The 17,063-nt window shown below is 38.1% G+C and overlaps 1 non-coding gene across 1 annotated transcript; it reads left to right on the top strand.

The window, feature by feature from the left end:
* The first annotated feature begins 16,584 nt into the window (after positions 1-16,584).
* On the top strand, positions 16,585-16,687 carry LOC112209839 (U6 spliceosomal RNA). Its single transcript, XR_002944841.1, has one exon. It is a non-coding gene; the product is annotated as a U6 spliceosomal RNA (small nuclear RNA).
* Positions 16,688-17,063: the final 376 nt, after the last annotated feature.

The raw sequence follows: 17,063 nt of genomic DNA, 5'->3' as shown, positions 1-17,063 counted from the left end.
AAAAGGAATGAGATCATGTCCCTTGCAGGGACATGGATAGAGCTGGAGGCCATTACCCTTAGCAAACTAATGCAGGAACAGGAAACAATACCACATGTTCTCAGTTGTAACTTGGAGCTAAATGATGAGAAGACATGAACACATGGTGGGGAACAACACACACTGGGGCCTATTGAAGGGCAGCAGGATGGGAGAAGGGAGAGGATCAGGAAGAATAGCTAATGGATGCTGAGCTTAATACCTGGATAATGGGATGATCTGCAGCCAACCACCCTGGCACACATTTACCTATGTAAAACACCTGCACATTCTGCACATGTACCCCTGAATTTAATAGTTGGAAAATTTTAAAAAAGTTAAGAAATGTTCAATTCTGCAATATTATCCAGGCATTTAAGCCTATGTATATACATTTGAAGGAGTCTAAACATTTTACAAAGAAGATTATTTCCATATCATTGTGTTGTGCTTTTGTCTTTAGTAGCTTCACCCACCTGACCTCAGATATTTTTTTCCAGAGAGGCATAAATTAATGAAAGATGTATTACTGAACATTATTTTATAAATCGATGAGATGATTTGGGTTAAAATGTCTCAAATGGCTACAGAATGGTTCATTTCTAGGTGGTTATTGGAAAACTCTGAATTTAATACAATACCAAGAATTTTGATAAATACAAAATAGTAAATGTTAGCAAAGACTCCAGGTGGCACATTTGTTCTGTAATTTGTATGAACTATATTTTGCTATTTACCCAGAAATATTTCAGCAATTAACAGAATCTTTTTCAGGGAATTTCTACTGAAAACACAAAAGTGTTTTATCTATGAACACTAAGTAATGATTACTTAATGCTAAGGGTATAAGCAAGGATGTACACTTTTAAATGCAGTACGTCAACAAGTTATCCATTCACAGCTTCCTAGATGTTTAAAGTAATACTTAATCTGTAATTTTATGAGAAAAGACTGTGAGTATGTGCATATATTCAGGCACATTGCTTTTAAAGAATATGAATAGAAGCAGATTATGTGTCATAAACCTAATACAACCTTTATAAACTTGAAAAGATTATAATCACTGTTTTTGTAGTGTTCTGTGGTGTTTTATAACAGTTGTTTTTCTCAGAAATGAAATAAAATTATATATTAATTTTTTAAAAGACCTACTAAATTCTATTGATATATAAATGAACACTCAAGTCTAGTGTTAGATTGATAGTAATACTTGCTGAGGTTGAATTTTATAGAAATAGAATTTATTTTTTAAAATAGAAACTCTTTTGTGCTTCAGAGTTTTATTTTCAAAGGGAAATCCAACCTAGACCCGGACTGAACATTTGCATAGCACTATTTCATGGGTAATCGCAAAATATGCTTGTTTTCTAATTTTTTAACATCTCTCTAAATGGTCACCTTGGAACCTCATGTTTTCTTTCATAACAATGAGTTTGCAGAACCCTAAGCGTTCCTATACACTGAGACATAGTACAACCTCTTCCTCCCAAACACAGATTCATCCCCTTAATGGTCTAATCTGATACCTACTGCTCTCTCTCCTTCCAAATGCCTCTCCAGAGCTCCTCTGAATAAAGTTGGCTGACATTATTCATACTTTCTTCTCTCTTGCATCAAACTGCACCTGTGATAGCTATGTGTTCTTATCCGCTTTTCTATAATGTCTCGGAGATAGGTTTCCTTGAATTCATTGACTTAACACATTATATTTCTCACCATAAGTTTTTCTACATTCTAATAGAATAAGTTATTCTATTATCTTACCCTGATATGTTTTGTCTTTCAATGCAATAGATTTCTAGTTATATTAATAAGCGATATAGATACATGTAATTCCTTCCCGCCACACCATTTTATTTATAATGCTTGGTAAAGTCCTATTCATCCAAAAAACCCAGCTAAAATATTCTTTTGTACTTAGCAACCAAAGATATTAGTAGTTATTTTTTCATGTCTTATAAACATTTATTAATCTTACCTCATTTATTATAAATATATGGCATTTTTCACATTTCAATTTTATTTATTTTAGTTACAAAAATAATGGCCAGGTACGGTGGCTTATGCCTGTAATCCCAGCACTTTGGGAGGCAGAGGCGGGTGGATCAAGAGGCCAGGAGTTTGAGACCAGCCTGGTCAACATGATGAAACCCCATCTCCACTAAAAATACAAAAATTAACCGGGCATGGTGGCAGGGGCCTGTAATCCTAGCTACTCAGCAGGCTGAGAGGGGAGAATAGCTTGAACCTAGGAGACGGAGGTTGCAGTGAACTGAGATCATGCCATTGCACTTCAGCCTGGGCGACAGAGCAAGATTCTGTCTTAATAATAATAATAATAATAATAACAACAATAACATAGATCTACTTTTCAAAAAATCAAACACCAAATCAAAAATATCATTTGGAGTTTTGTTTTGTTTTGTTTTGTTTTTTGAGATGGAGTCTTGCTCTGCTGCCCAGGCTGGAGTGCAGTGGCACAATCTCAGCTCACTGCAGCCTTGCCTCTTGGGTTCAAGTGATTCTCTTGCCTCAGCTTCCCGAGTAGATGAAATTACAGGCACCTGCCACCATGCCCAGCTAATTTTTGCATTTTTAGTAGAGATGGGGTTTCACCATGTTGGCCAGGCTTGTCTTGAACTCCTAACCTCAGGTGATCCACCTGCCTCAGGCTCCCAAAGTGCTGGGATTACAGGCGTGAGCCACTGCGCTTGGTCTGGAGTTGTTTCCTTACTGATGCTATGCTTTATAGGACAAGTTCCATATATAGAGACTATCTCATCGGAAAACCACTTTTTTGAAAACAAAGGCCAAAAGGCACATTAGCGAGTCTTTGCATTGAGGCACTTAAGACATTTTATCCAATATTTTGTGATATATAGATGTAGACTAATAATTTCCTATCCAATACTTATAGTGTGTAAATTCTTAATACTTTGCCTAACTGATAATAGATGTTCAATAAATGTTCAACACTACTCTTAAATCACAGTTTTGTTTTTTAGTTTATTCATTTGATTTTTTAAAGCTTAAACAATACCACAAAACCTCATTATAATTCAATTGCCTAGTTTCCAGGTGATCAATTATTTAGATAGCAGCAATCAGCATTATGACCTTAAAAGATACATGCCATCTAGAAAACTGAAGATATTACTATCATCTGGAGGTAAATGTCATTGAGTGACCTCAGATCTTTAGAAGAACTCAGTTTGGTTTTGTAGATAATATTATAGTAGTCAATATTTGGGCATTGTTTTATGACTCATAATGACTGAAAAACACAGATATTTAATTTCAGCAAGAAATAAACTTGGAGAAAAAACAAGGTCTTGTAGGAAATTTGTTTTGTCATTTTAAAGCTGCCAAGAGGAATGCAAAATGATTTGTCTCCTCTAAACAATGTCAATTACTGCTTTGCAAACAGAAATGGCAAAATTCTCAGGAAACAATTGAGACCAGATAATTGCTGGACAATTGCCATCCTTACTTTATAATCTTTATTCTTTCAGGCATTGTGACTGAATGCTTAGTCCTCAAATACTTTCTGATCATTCATCCCTGTGAAAACACGATAGGTTACTGAGTTTCAAAGCTTTCATTTCTGTGACTTTGTTAGGAGTTAGTCTTGCGTGATTATCACAGAATGCATGAGAATATATTACCAGAAAGGCTCTCTAGAATTTTTGAGATCATTATTAAATATCAGACAGATATGAACTTAAGTGGGCCAGTGGTGGGATGGCTGAAAATAGTTAATGATGTGGGAGATCAGAAGTTGGAATTTATTATTGCAGACTTTACTGAAAAATGTTGGTTCCCAAGTCACCACTCATTTGTCTTCTTAAAGAGTTTTTGTCCCTCATTCTTCATCCGTGTGGCTGTTTTGTATCAGGTGAAATTGTCCCTGGGCTCTCAGAATGGGCTTGATTAGTTTAAGGGTAAGTATATCCTCACACCTGCGACCAGTGACTGGCCAAGGAAACAAGGCTAAATGAAACAGTACTGGCATTCCCTGATGACATGTGATCCAATTTGGGTCAAAAGGATATAAGAAAAATGCTTGAGAGAGACTTCTGAGAAAGGATTTTAGTTCTTTTAAGAGAGAATACCAGAAGAGGTAATATCATCCTTCCTTGCACTGTGCATATGTTCAATATACTTAGGGTTGGGAACTCAACAGTGTGAGAATGAGCCTGGACACACAGAATCTGATGCAGCCATGGCTAAGGTCTGTACATACGTGTATGTGAGTGAAGAGAGTTCCACATTGATCACGACGTTTTGAATCAGGTATTCCTGTTGCTTTAGAGAAACAGAAATTTCCTTTGAGTGTAAGGCTGTTTCATTTTATTTGCTACTTACATTGGGTTCCTCTTATATTAAAACAATTCAGAGTGATGTGGAAATTGTTGTTTCTAGTTAAAATTCAGAAATAATTCTCACTTTAGTCTAGCAAATACCTTTACATTTTTCCCATACAATCTCTCTTTTCAAGATCTTTTGACACAATACTATATTTTTGGGTATGGATGTCATTGGGCAAATAAAAATTTGATTTGTTCAGCTATGTGGTGGTAGTATTTATATTGAAACATATGAGTGTTTCTTTTTTTAACTTATGACTAATGATATTCATTTATGTAGGAATCATGACCTAAGGAACAAATGAACACATCATCTTGAACTAACTGGGGATTTTCCTCTTTAATATCATATACTCATTACTCGCACCTAAAAGCTTCAGAAAACATGGGTTCAATACCTGTTCAGTACATGTTTGTTTCCCACAGGCCTCCGCAGTAGTAGTAGAAATAATTTTTAGAAAGAATTTTTATTTCAGTAAACATTTTAGTGAGTGTCTAGTATGGGCTAGATATTATCTTAAAATTGGAGGCAGGTGAACAAGGAAGAAATGTTTCTCCATGCTAGCCATGAAGGATAATATGTTCTAATGTGTGTATGTTTGGAAATAAACAATGAATCAAGAAATAACTCCAACGAATTTCGATTTTGATAAGTGCTATGAGAAAAATAAATAAGGTAATGGGATAGACCTATTCCTCTGGGATATGTCTGTGGAAAGGGAAAGATGGAGATGCGTTAGTGAGAAAGGCTTCTTCGAGAAGAGAGCAGCAATGTGAGTATTCATGGAAGAAGGGGTTTCAGTAGAGACAAGGAAGTAAGATGAACCATGATGGTTAAGAGCTTGGCATAGTCAATGAACAATATACCTTTTAAAAAACATTGTATGAGATGAACTGTAAGCGTTAAAGAAGAGCCATATATTTTAACTGCAATGATAAGCCATTGAAGGTATTAGGTGGAAGAGCAATATATTTTATATTAAAGAATATTTTGGCTGCTGCTTTATGGAGAATGATTTGGAGAAGAAAAGACTCAGGAGAGCCACTTAAAAGGCTAAAGTTATGGGATCCTTGGGGTGTCACTTTTCCAGTCGGAAACTGCTGTGGTCAGTGGCACCATTGCCTGAGTTTTGCTTGAGCCCACTGAACTCATTTCACCCACTTGGCCTGGCAGACTGTGCTTGGCTCATGCTATTTGGCCTGGATCCTACATCTGCCAAGGGTGAGCCAGTCACGGAGTGTTGGGGGTGTGTGAGCTAGCAAGCATGGGGTCTGGCTACTGCGCACAGTTAGACATGCTGGCTGTGGCAGGGCAGGCATCTCCAGGCACCGGCATGGGTGCCGGCTTCCTGTGAGGCTGCGGCTGGACCAGGTGTACCACAAGTAGCTTCTACAGCTGGCACCGGGAAACATGGTGGTGCCTGGAAGTTTGGAGATGCCAGGAATCACAGAGCTGCAAAGACAGTGTTACAGCCCTCTCTTGGGGAGCTCCTAGGTCTGGGCCTCAGCTCTTCTGTCTTCTCTCCTTCTTGTCACCCGCCATGTGGCTGCAACTCTTCTCTCCTCTCTTCTCACCTTCTTGTCACCCACAATGTGGCGAGCAAGCGGTGTGTTTCAGCTCTGTTTGTGTTATAGCTCTTTTGGTCCTGCCATTTGGTGGGTCCTGAGTTCTTGTCCCAAGTCCAGGAAGACTAAGGTTTGTGGACAAGTGGAGGGTGAGCAAGGTGAAGAGGTGTTTTACTGAGCGAGGGAACAGCTCAGAAGAAACCCACAGTGGGTAGCTCCTCTCTGCAGGCAGATAGTCTTGTTGTCTGCTCCGTTCTCAGCAGAGAGGAGACCCAGAGTGGGTAGATCCTCCCCACAGGCAGGTCTCCTGTCATCTGCTCAGCTCTCAGCAGAGAGGAGACCCACAGTGGGTAGTTACTCTCCATGGGCAGGTCCTCCCATCCTCTGCCTGAGTCTGGCTGAGTGCACAGTTTCTATGGGCTTCAGAGCGAAGGAAGTGCATGTTGATTGGTCCATGGGTGGCCTTGGGAAGGCTAGAAAAAGCATCATAAGTCCACAGAACTGGCAGCCCATCCTCCAGGCTTCAGGCCATCCCTGGCGCGAGGTGGGGTTTCACCAGGGACCTGCCCCTTTTTTCTCAGGAGCCTATCTGCCTTTTGCCACCATTAACCTTCCATCCATGGTGCCCAAAGTGCCCAGGCTGCTCATGCCGAGGTGTGCCTGCAGGCCCACACCAAACTGCCTTTAGCATTCCCCAGGCTCCCTCCCCTGCTTGTTGGCGCCCAAAGTCTATAGGGGGCTGAGGTGGCAGGAGGCTGGTGTGTCAGCACTGCCCCAAGTGAGCACACACCTGGCCAGGTTGTTACAGTGTGGGGGCTCAGCTACAACTTTGCTCTGAGATCAGAGCGGGCGCCTGGAGCGGGGAGAGGCCAGACAGTGGGAGCAGGCACTTCCAAGCTTGTGGGGGCAAGTAGGCTTCCTGGGCCTCAGAAAGTGAAGAGATTACTGGGTCTGCAGCCATGGCTGGCAGCTGCAGCTGCACCCGTGTAGGCGGAGATCCTGCCTCTCCAACTTGGAAGGGGATAGGGCTTCCACCTGTTCCTATCTCCCACCGACTTCATGGATTGGGCAGCCGTGGCTGTACCTCCTCCACTTCAGCTGGTGTCATGGCAGTGGCCACTCTAGGTGGGCCACCACTGCTATCACTACCACGAAAATCCAGACAGGAGATGAAAATTTAGATTTAGAAACTGGTATTAGAGAAGGAATGCAGTGATGCATTTGAGATATATTTTGAAATTGAAAAGAGGGTTTGCTGATTGAGTAGGTTAGAGTATAAGAGAACGGAAGGAATGAAGTTTGGGTATAAGAGGGGTAGGTAACAATTACATTTGCTGTACTTAAGATGTCTAATTTCAGAAAAGAAACAGCAACCACTGGTGCTATTTTTATTGAGTTTGTGTTAAATGTTCATATTGAATACGAGAAAATTGATATCTTCATGATGTCGGATTTCCTTCTCCAAGATTGTGGTATGTCTTTCAACTTGTTCAAGTTTTACTTTTGTGTTTTTCAGAAATGGTTCAAGTTATCCCCATCTGTATTTTTATATTTTGTATATTTTATCATAAGTACTTAAAAATCTGTTGTAAGTAGGTTCTTCTTACCCATACATTGTCTAGCTGGTCATCATTCACAGATAAGTAGGTAATTATTTTGGTATGTCAATTTTATATCCTGTTAGCATGGTAAATTTATTGTTTTGGTTTTCTTGATTCATAATATATCTCATACAAATAGAGTTTTAGTTCTTCCTTTTATATTCTTAAGCCTCTATTTGCTTTCTCTTATATCATTGCATTGGCTAATGCCATTAATACAGTGTTCAAACAGGTGTGAGCCACCACACCCAGCAGACGATATTGTCTCATTTCTGATTTTGACTATTGCCAGTGCTTCACCGCAAGGTCAGATGCTAACCTTTGAACTGAGAAATATACATTTTTTGTCATTTTCATGATACGTGTATTAATTTCGATTTGTTGATGGTTTCATTGGTAATAAAAAGTTTATTTTTGTCAAATGCATTTTTAGCATATCTGAGACACTATCAAGCTATTTATCCTTATATAAATGAATATGAGTAATTATATTAATGGATAATACAATATTGAAGGGTGCTTACACCCCTGGAACAAAACTCTCTTGATTATGATGTATCTTATTTTAATGTTAATGTTTTTATGTTTTGAATATTTATTTAGAACTTTTACGCATAAGTGCTTGCAGGTGTAACTGATTGCCAGTTTTCTTTTGTGTACAATATTTATCAGGTTTAACTATTTGCTTTGAGTAATTTGGAGGTGTTACTCCTCATTTTCTTTTCTTTTTTTTTTTTTTAAATTATGGTCTGGAAATGTCCACAATAACATTGGGATCATCTAGTCTTTATAGATTTGAGAAATTCCTCTATGACTCCATCATGATATGTTGTTCCTTATAAAAATAACTCTTTGAGAACTTTTTCTTTTTATAAAATAAAAATTGGTTTCTTCTACATGTGTGTGCTCAGTATTAGTTAACTATTTTTTTTTGTAAAAAATAATTTATTTTATGTAGTGGATTTTAAAACTTTATTTATTGTCTCAAGATAAAACATTGATTTGGTGGTTTTTGTACCCATGTCATTAATTTCTTATTTTTCTAACATGGTTGTAAGATGTGTGATGAAATGTCTATTGGGCTGTTTTTGTTTGTTTGTTTGTTTTAGGGACAGGGTTTTACTATGTTGTCCTGGCTGGCCTTAAGCTTCTGGGCTCCAGTGATTCTCCTGCCTTAGGCTCTTGAGTAGCAGCTGGGAATATAGGCACAGAATGCACCACCGCATCTGCTTTGGTATTTATTTATTTATTTATGAGATGGAATTTAACTCTGTTGCCCAGGCTGGAGTACAGAAGTGCAATCTCAGCTCACCACAACCTTTGCCTCCTGGGTTGAAGTGATTCTCCTGCCTCAGCCTCCTGAGTAGCTAGAATTATATGTATGCACCACCACTCAATTTTTGTTTTTTTAGTAGAGGGCGTTTTGCCATGTTGGCCAGGCTGGTCTCGAACTCCTGATCTCAGGTGATCCACCCACCTCAGCCTCCCAAAGTGCTGGGATTTCAGGCATGAGCCACCACACCTGGGCCCTTTTTTGGTTCCATATGAACTTTAAAGTAGTTTTTTTCCAATTCTGTGAAGAAAGTCATTGGTAGCTTGATGGGGATGGCATTGAATCTATAAATCACCTTGGGCAGTATGGCCATTTTCATGATATTGATTCTTCCTATCCATGAGCATGGGATGTTCTTCCATTTGTTTGTGTCCTCTTTCATTTCGTTGAGCAGTGGTTTGTAGTTCTCCTTGAAGAGGTCCTTCATATACCTTATAAGTTGGATTCCTAGGTATTTTATTCTCTTTGTAGCAATTGTGAATGGGAGTTCACTTATGATTTGACTCTCTGTTATTGGTGTATAGGAATGCTTGTGATTTTTGCACATTGATTTTGTATCCTGAGACTTTGCTGAAGTTGCTTATCAGCTTAAGGAGATTTTGGGCTGAGACAATGGGGCTTTCTAAATATACAATCATGTCATCTGCAAACAGGGACAATTTGACTTATTTTCCTAATTGAATACCCTTTATTTCTTTCTCTTGCCTGATTGCCCTAGCCAGAACTTTCAACACTATGTTGAATAGAAGTGGTGAGAGAGGGCAGTTTTCAAAAGGAATGCTTCCAGTTTTTGCCCATTCAGTATGATATTGGCTGTGGGTTTGTCATAAATAGCTATTATTATTTTGAGATACGTTCCACCAATACCTAGTTTATTGAGATTTTTTAGCATGAAGGGCCATTGAATTTTGTCAAAAGCCTTTTCTGCATCTATTGAGATACCATGTGGTTTTTGTTGTTGGTTCTATTTACGTGATGGATTATGTTTATTGATTTGCTTATGTTGAACCAGCCTTGCATCCCAGGGATGAAGCCCACTTGATCGTGGTGGATAAGCTTTTTGATATGCTGCTGGATTTGTTTTGTCAGCATTTTATTGAGGATTTTCGCATTGATGTTCATCAGGGATGTTGGTCTAAAATTCTCTTTTTTTTTTGCAGTGTCTCTGCCAGGCTTTGGTATCAGGATGATGCTGGTTTCATAAAATGAGTTAGGGAGGATTCCCTCTTTTTCTATTGATCGAAATAGTTTCAGAAGGAATGATACCAGCTCCTCCTTGTACCTCTGGTAGAATTCGGCTGTGAATCCGTCTGGTCCTGGACTTTTTTTGGTTGGTAGGCTATTAATTATTGCCTCAATTTCAGAGCGTTTTATTGGCCTATTCAGGGATTCAACTTCTTCCTGATTTAGTCTTGGGAGGGTGTATAGGTCCAGGAATTTACCCATTTCTTCTAGATTGTCTAGTTTATTTGCATAAAGCTGTTTATAGTATTCTCTGTGTTTCTGTGGGATCAGTGGTGATAGGCCCTTTATCATTTTTTATTGTGTCTATTTGATTCTTTTCTGTTTTCTTCTTTATTAGTCTTGCTAGTGGTCTATCAATTTTGTTGATCTTTTCAAAAAACCAGCTCCTGGATTCATTGATTTTTTTGAAGGATTTTTTGTGTCTCTGTCTCCTTCAGTTCTGCTCTGATATTAGTTATTTCTTGCCTTCTGCTAGCTTTTGAATGTGTTTGCTCTTGCTTCTCTAGTTCTTTTAATTGTGATGTTAGGGTGTCAATTTTAGATCTTTCCTGCTTTCTCTTGTGGGCATTTAGTGCTATAAATTTCCCTCTACACATTACTTTAAATGTGTCCCAGAGATTCTGGTATGTTGTGTCTTTGTTCTCATTGGTTTCAAAGAGCATCTTCATTTCTGCCTTCATTTCTTTATGTACCCAGTAGTCATTCAGGAGCAGGTTGTTCAGTTTCCATGTAGTTGTGCGGTTTTGAGTGAGTTTCTGAATTCTGAGTTCTAATTTGATTGCACTGTGGTCCGAGAGACAGTTTGTTGTGAGTTCTGTTCTTTTACATTTGCTGAGGAGTGCTTTACTTCCAACTATGTGGTCAATTTTGGAATAAGTGTGATGTGGTGCCTAGAAGAATGCATATTCTGTTGATTTGGGGTGGAGAGTTCTGTAGATGTCTATTAGGTCCGCTTGGTGCAGAGCTGAGTTCAAGTCCTGGATATCCTTGTTAGCATTCTGTCTCATTGATCTGTCTAATACTGACAGTGGGGTGTTAAAATCTCCCATTATTATTGTGTGAAAGTCTAAGTCTCTTTGTATGTCTCTAAGGACTTGCTTTATGAATCTGGGTGCTCCTGTATTGGGTGCATATATATTTAGGATAGTTAGCTCTTCTCGTTTAATTGATCCCTTTACTATTATGTAGTGGCCTTGTCTCTTTTGATCGTTGTTGGTTTAAAGTCTGTTTTATCAGAGATTAGAATTGCAACCCCTGCTTTTTTTTGCTTTCCATTTGCTTGGTAGATCTTCCTCCATCCCTTTATTTTGAACCTATGTGTGTCTCTGCAAGTGATTGGTCTCCTGCATACAGTACACTGATGGGTCTTGACTCTTTAACAAATTTGCATCTGCGTCTTTTAATTGGGGCATTTAGCCCATTTATATTTAAGGTTAATATTGTTATGTGTGAATTTGATCCTGTCATTTTTATGTCACCTGGTTATTTTGCCCGTTAGTTGATGCAGTTTCTTCCTAGCTTCGATGGTCTTCACAATTTGGCATGTTTTCGCAGTGGCTGGTACTGGTTGTTCCTTTCCATGTTTAGTGCTTCCTTCAGGAGCTCTTGTATGGCAGACCTGGTGGTGACAAAATCTCTCAGCATTTGCTTGTCTGTAAAGGATTTTATTTTTCCTTTACTTCTGAAGCTTAGTTTTGTTGGATATGAGATTCTGGCTTGAAAATTCTTTTATTTAAGAATGTTGAATATTGGCCCCTACTCTCTTCTGGCTTGTAGAGTTTCTGCCGAGAGATCCGCTGTTATTCTGATGGGCTTCCCTTTGTGGGTAACCCGACCTTTCTCTCTGGTTGTCCTTAACATTTTTTCCTTCATTTCAACTTTGGTGAATCTGACAATTATGTGTCTTGGGGTTGCTCTTCTCGAGGAGTATCTCTGTGGTGTTCCTGTATTTCTTAAATTTGAATGTTGGCCTGTCTTGCTAGGTTGGGGAAGTTCTCCTGGATAATATCCTGCAGAGTGTTTTCCAACTTGGTTCCATTCTCCCCATCACTTTCAGGTACACCAATCAAAGGTAGATGTGGTCTTTTCACATAGTCCCATATTTCTTGGAAGCTTTGTTCATTTCTTTTTACTCTTTTTTCTATAAACTTCTCTTCTCACTTTATTTCATTAATTTGATCTTCAATCACTGATACTCTTTCTTCCACTTGATCAAATCAGCTATTGAAGCTTGTGCATCTGTCATGTAGTTCTTGTGCCATGGTTTTCAGCTCCATCAGGTCATTTAAGGTCTTCTCTACAGTGTTTATTCTAGTTAGCCATTCATTTAATCTTTTTTCGAGGTTTTTCACTTCCTTGCAATGGGTTCTAACATCTTCCTTTAGCTCAGAGAAGTTTTTTATTACCAACATTCTGAAGCCTACTTCTGTCAACTTGTCAAACTCATTCTCTATCCAGCTTTGTTCCGTTGCTGGCAAGGAGCTGCAATCCTTTTGAGGAGAAGGGGTGCTCCAGTTCTTAGAATTTTCAGCTTTTCTGCTCTGGTTTCTCCCCATCTTTGTGGTTTTGTCTACCTTTGGTCTTTGATGATGGTGACCTACAGATAACGTTTTGGTGTGGGTGTCCTTTTTGTTGATGTTGATGCTGTTCCTTTCTGTTTGTTAGTTTTCCTTCTAACAGTCAGGTCCTTCAGCTGCAGGTCTGTTGGAGTTTGCTGGAGGTCCACTCCAGACCCTGTTTGCCTGGGTATCATCATTGGAGGCTGCAGAACAGCAAATATTGAAGAACAGCAAATATTGCTGCCTGATCCTTCCTCTGGAAGCTTCGTCCCAGAGGAGCACCCGCCTGTATGAGGTGTCAGTTGGCCACTACTGAGAGGTATCTCCCAGTTAGGCTACATGGGGGTCAGGGACCCACTTGAGGAGGCAGTCTGTCCGTTCTCTGAGCTCAAACACCATACTGGGAGAACCACTGCTCTCTTTCAGAGCTGTCAGACAGGGACATTTAAGTCTGCAGAAGTTTCTGCTGCCTTTTGTTCAGCTTCTCCTACCCCCAGAGGTAGAGACTACAAAGGCAGCTAGCCTTGCTGAGCTGTGGTGGGCTCCGCCCAGTTCAAACTTCCCTGGCTGCTTTGTTTACCTTCTCAAGTCTCGGCAATGGCAGACGCCCCTCCCCGTGCCAGGCTGCTGCCTCACAGGTCGATCTCAGACTGCTGTGCTAGCAGTAAGCAAGGCTCCCTGAGCGTGAGATCCACCCAGCCATGCATGGGATATAATCTCCTGGTGTGCCTTTTAATAAGACCACTGGAAAAGTGCAGTATTTGGGAGGGAGTGTCCCATTTTTCCAGGTACCATCTGTCATGGCTTCCCTTGGCTAGGAAAGGGAAATTCCCTGACCCCTTGTGCTTCCTGGGTGAGGTAATGCCCTGGCCTGCTTTGGCTCAACCTCCATGGGATGCACCCAGTGTCCAACCAGTCCCAGTGAGATGAACAAGGTACCTCAGTTGGAAATGCAGAAATCCTCCATCTTCTGTGTTGATCACGCTGGGAGTTTCAGACCGCAGCTCTTCCTATTCGGCCATCTTGGAAGGGAATTGAGCCTGTTTTGTTAAAAAAGAATTATTTGTCGCTTTTTTTCTAGTTAATTTTTCCCTTCTTTTATCTTTATGAATTCCTTTCTTCTCTTTCTTTTGGTTTGCCTTTTCTGGCCCCTGACATTTTGAGTGGGATGTTTAATTTACTGTTTTCACTCTTCATTTTTAAATAAAATGAATATTTTTAGCTATGAATTTTCTTTCAAGTACTGTTTTAACTATATCCCATAAGATCTTGTTTTATAGAGGGTCATTGAATCTCTATGTAAAAGGTTGTATTTTGGTCAGTGAACATTGTTTCCTTTTCAGTTTTGTGTAATCTGTCAAGATATTCTTTATGGTCTATAATTTTTATTTTTCAAAATATTTTCATGTGCAATTGGTTAGAAGCTATATTTTTAATATTGGGGTGAATATCTCAATAAATTATGTAGATATAAATAGATTCTATCTAGATTCTCACATAATCCTTTTACTCTTGACCTAAGACGGTTTTATTGTATTAAATTCTCTTACCTTAGTGTGTTTCTAATGAACCATCTGTAGATTCTGTTTTATAAAAATGGTTTGTATATTATATAACATTTAGGGATTCATATCTGTTTTATCTTTGCTGTGAAGGCATAACATAATAACTCTTATTCTCATTTAATACTTTTTAGCCTTAATTATGTTTGATATGAAGTTGTTATCTTTGCTTTCCTTTTCTTGTTGTTTTGCTTGTTATTTTTTCATCCATTCTTTGATTTGTAGCCTCTCAAACTTTTTTAAGAGATTCTCTTGTCTACAATACAAAGTTGCATTTTGCTGTCATTCTACCTGAAATTTTTTACTTTTAATGAGCTAAGCCTACAAACACATAATAATTAATTATTCACTAAGTAATTACTTTTTTGTTTTATTTTGTTTTTATCTTTTTAAGTAATAGAAAAGTTTATATTTTGGTTATAATGTTTACTGTTGTGTGAGTATCTCATTCCCCATTTTCCTTAGGAGTATCTATGGATTTCTACAAGAAACAAATAAAACATTCACTTAGTTCCTCTTCCTTCCTTCTTCTTCACCATTTAATTTTAATCAATCATATTATCTTTCTTACTGCTATATTATTACTCTTAAATGTACACAAGTTTCTTGCATTCAAATGTTATCATTTGATTTCTAATCACTACTTATTAGGGAATCTTCTATAACATTTTATTTCCCCATTTCTCTCTCTCTCTTCTGTTCCTAGTTTTCTCTCTCTATTTTGTAAAGCATATATTTGTTATTTAATCTCAGTGACCCCCTTCCTCTCTCCCTGTCTTTCTCCATCCCTCTTCCTCTATCTCTTCTTCTCTCTTTATATATAGAATTTTACTTACTCAATGCTTAATACCAAAATTTTATATACAATCTCTTCAATCAGCTCCTGGTTGTCTAATCATATTTTCTAGGAGATTGCTTAGGAAAGATTCATAAACTTAAATTCTTGCATGTTTAAAACTGTTTTCTTAAAATCTTCATACTTGAAAGAAAGCTTGGCTGGATAAAACATTATTGCCTTACATTTTCTTCCTATGTGTGTCTGGTAAATACGGTGCCATTATCTTCTTGTATTACCGTTCCTCTCAAGAAGTCTGATGTCAATATAATTTTCTTTACTTTGTCAGTGCACTGATGTTTTTGATTGGAGGCCTATAGTTTTTACCTGTTATCTTTAAAATCTTATAATGTTAGGAACATGGTGTTACTGTTTAACATCCTAGGCCAATTTTCTCAGACACACTGTGCATCTTTTTCACATGCAGATTCAGTTATTTTTAAAAATGAGAGCTTTTTGTATTCTAATTAAAAAATATTAGATCTGTTTCTTTGCTTGATTATGCTTTGTTCTTTATTGCTTCTTTTGGTACTCTTTTCCCATGGAAATTGTATTTTCTTTGCTGGTTATGTACATTCCATCTTCTTTGTCTTTCTACCTTCTATTTATTCCTCTCTAAGTGTATCATTTGTCCATTTGGTCTCATTTCTATCCTCTTGATGTCATTTACTACACTTTAAGTAGTTTCTATTATCTTTTGGGTATCTTATGTTTAATCTTAATTTACAAGTTAATTTTGATTTTTTTTCTTTCCCAAGCTTTGTTCTTTCCCATTTAACATCGATTACCTGTCTCTTCTTAAAGTTTGTAATTTCTGTTTTTAAATGTTCTTTCACATCTTCAATGTCTTATTTTGTTATATTTTAAATTCTGGCAAGAATCTTACTTCTCAGCAGGTTTTGTCTGTGTCACTTAATGTGCTTTCATTTGTGAACCTGTTTTGATCCTCATCTTCAGTTTTTCATGAATGCCATGATTTTATTTTTCTTATCCATATTTCATTCTCCTAGAGTAATGACTAGGAAAATATTTATTTTATGTGGCTGGTGGGTAGCAGGTGGCTTTTCTGAGTTCTCATATCAAGGATTCTGCTTCTGTAGCAACAGGAAATGGTGGTTTTTAAATGTATGAAATCATTATTTAGTGGAGGTGCAGTTTGATTTTATTTTCATATTATATTCTGTTCCAGTAGGCTGTTTGTCATCAACTGCTTCTTTTCCTCTATTTAAAACCAGCTGCTGACTCCAAATGCAACTGCTGCTACAGAAGTCACACACTACCAGATAATTGAAAGTCCTCATGGGACCCCACAGGACATAGTTTTGTAAAGCTTTATAAAGGTAAAAGATATGTTACAGCCACAGAGAGAAAGTGCAGACATTCGTAGAGGCACATAACTTATCAGTGCAGCCCTGTAGGGTCCTATCTCACTCACATAGGATGTGGTTCATCTTTGGTTTATGAGCCACCAAGGTAAATACAAGATATTTTGGTTTTGTACTTGCTTCGACAGCACATACTAGAACTGGAATGATACAGAGAAGATTAGCATGGCTTCTACACAAGAATGACATGAAAATTTATGAAGCATTCCAAATTTTTCAGGTTTCAAAATATCACAGTACCCCCAAAATATGTGCAACTATTAGGCATCATTTTTTTCAAAAAAGATACCTGATTTCATCTGTGAGTTAATTAGCTTCACTAATGCCAAGGTACAAATTTGCTAAGTAGTCTTTTACACCACACCTATCACTTAGATAAAACCTAGGCTTTATGACTTATTAAATCATGTATAACTGTCAATCTATACATTTTCACTAAGCAGTACAGATAACAAGCTAGTACAGCATGTCTCCAGGGGAATTTCAGACTTCATGCTGCACATTATACATAGACAGCTAGTTTATTTCATTTCCTTCTTGTTCAAAGATCAGTATTTGACTTCTAGGCTTCCCCAGAGACAAGCTTAAAACTA

The sequence above is a fragment of the Pan troglodytes genome, chromosome 6 (genome assembly GCF_028858775.2).
Source record: "Pan troglodytes isolate AG18354 chromosome 6, NHGRI_mPanTro3-v2.0_pri, whole genome shotgun sequence".
Classification (NCBI taxonomy): domain Eukaryota; kingdom Metazoa; phylum Chordata; class Mammalia; order Primates; family Hominidae; genus Pan; species Pan troglodytes.
The sequence above is the reverse complement of the archived record's forward strand: the minus strand, read 5'-3'. Positions and strand labels throughout refer to the sequence as shown.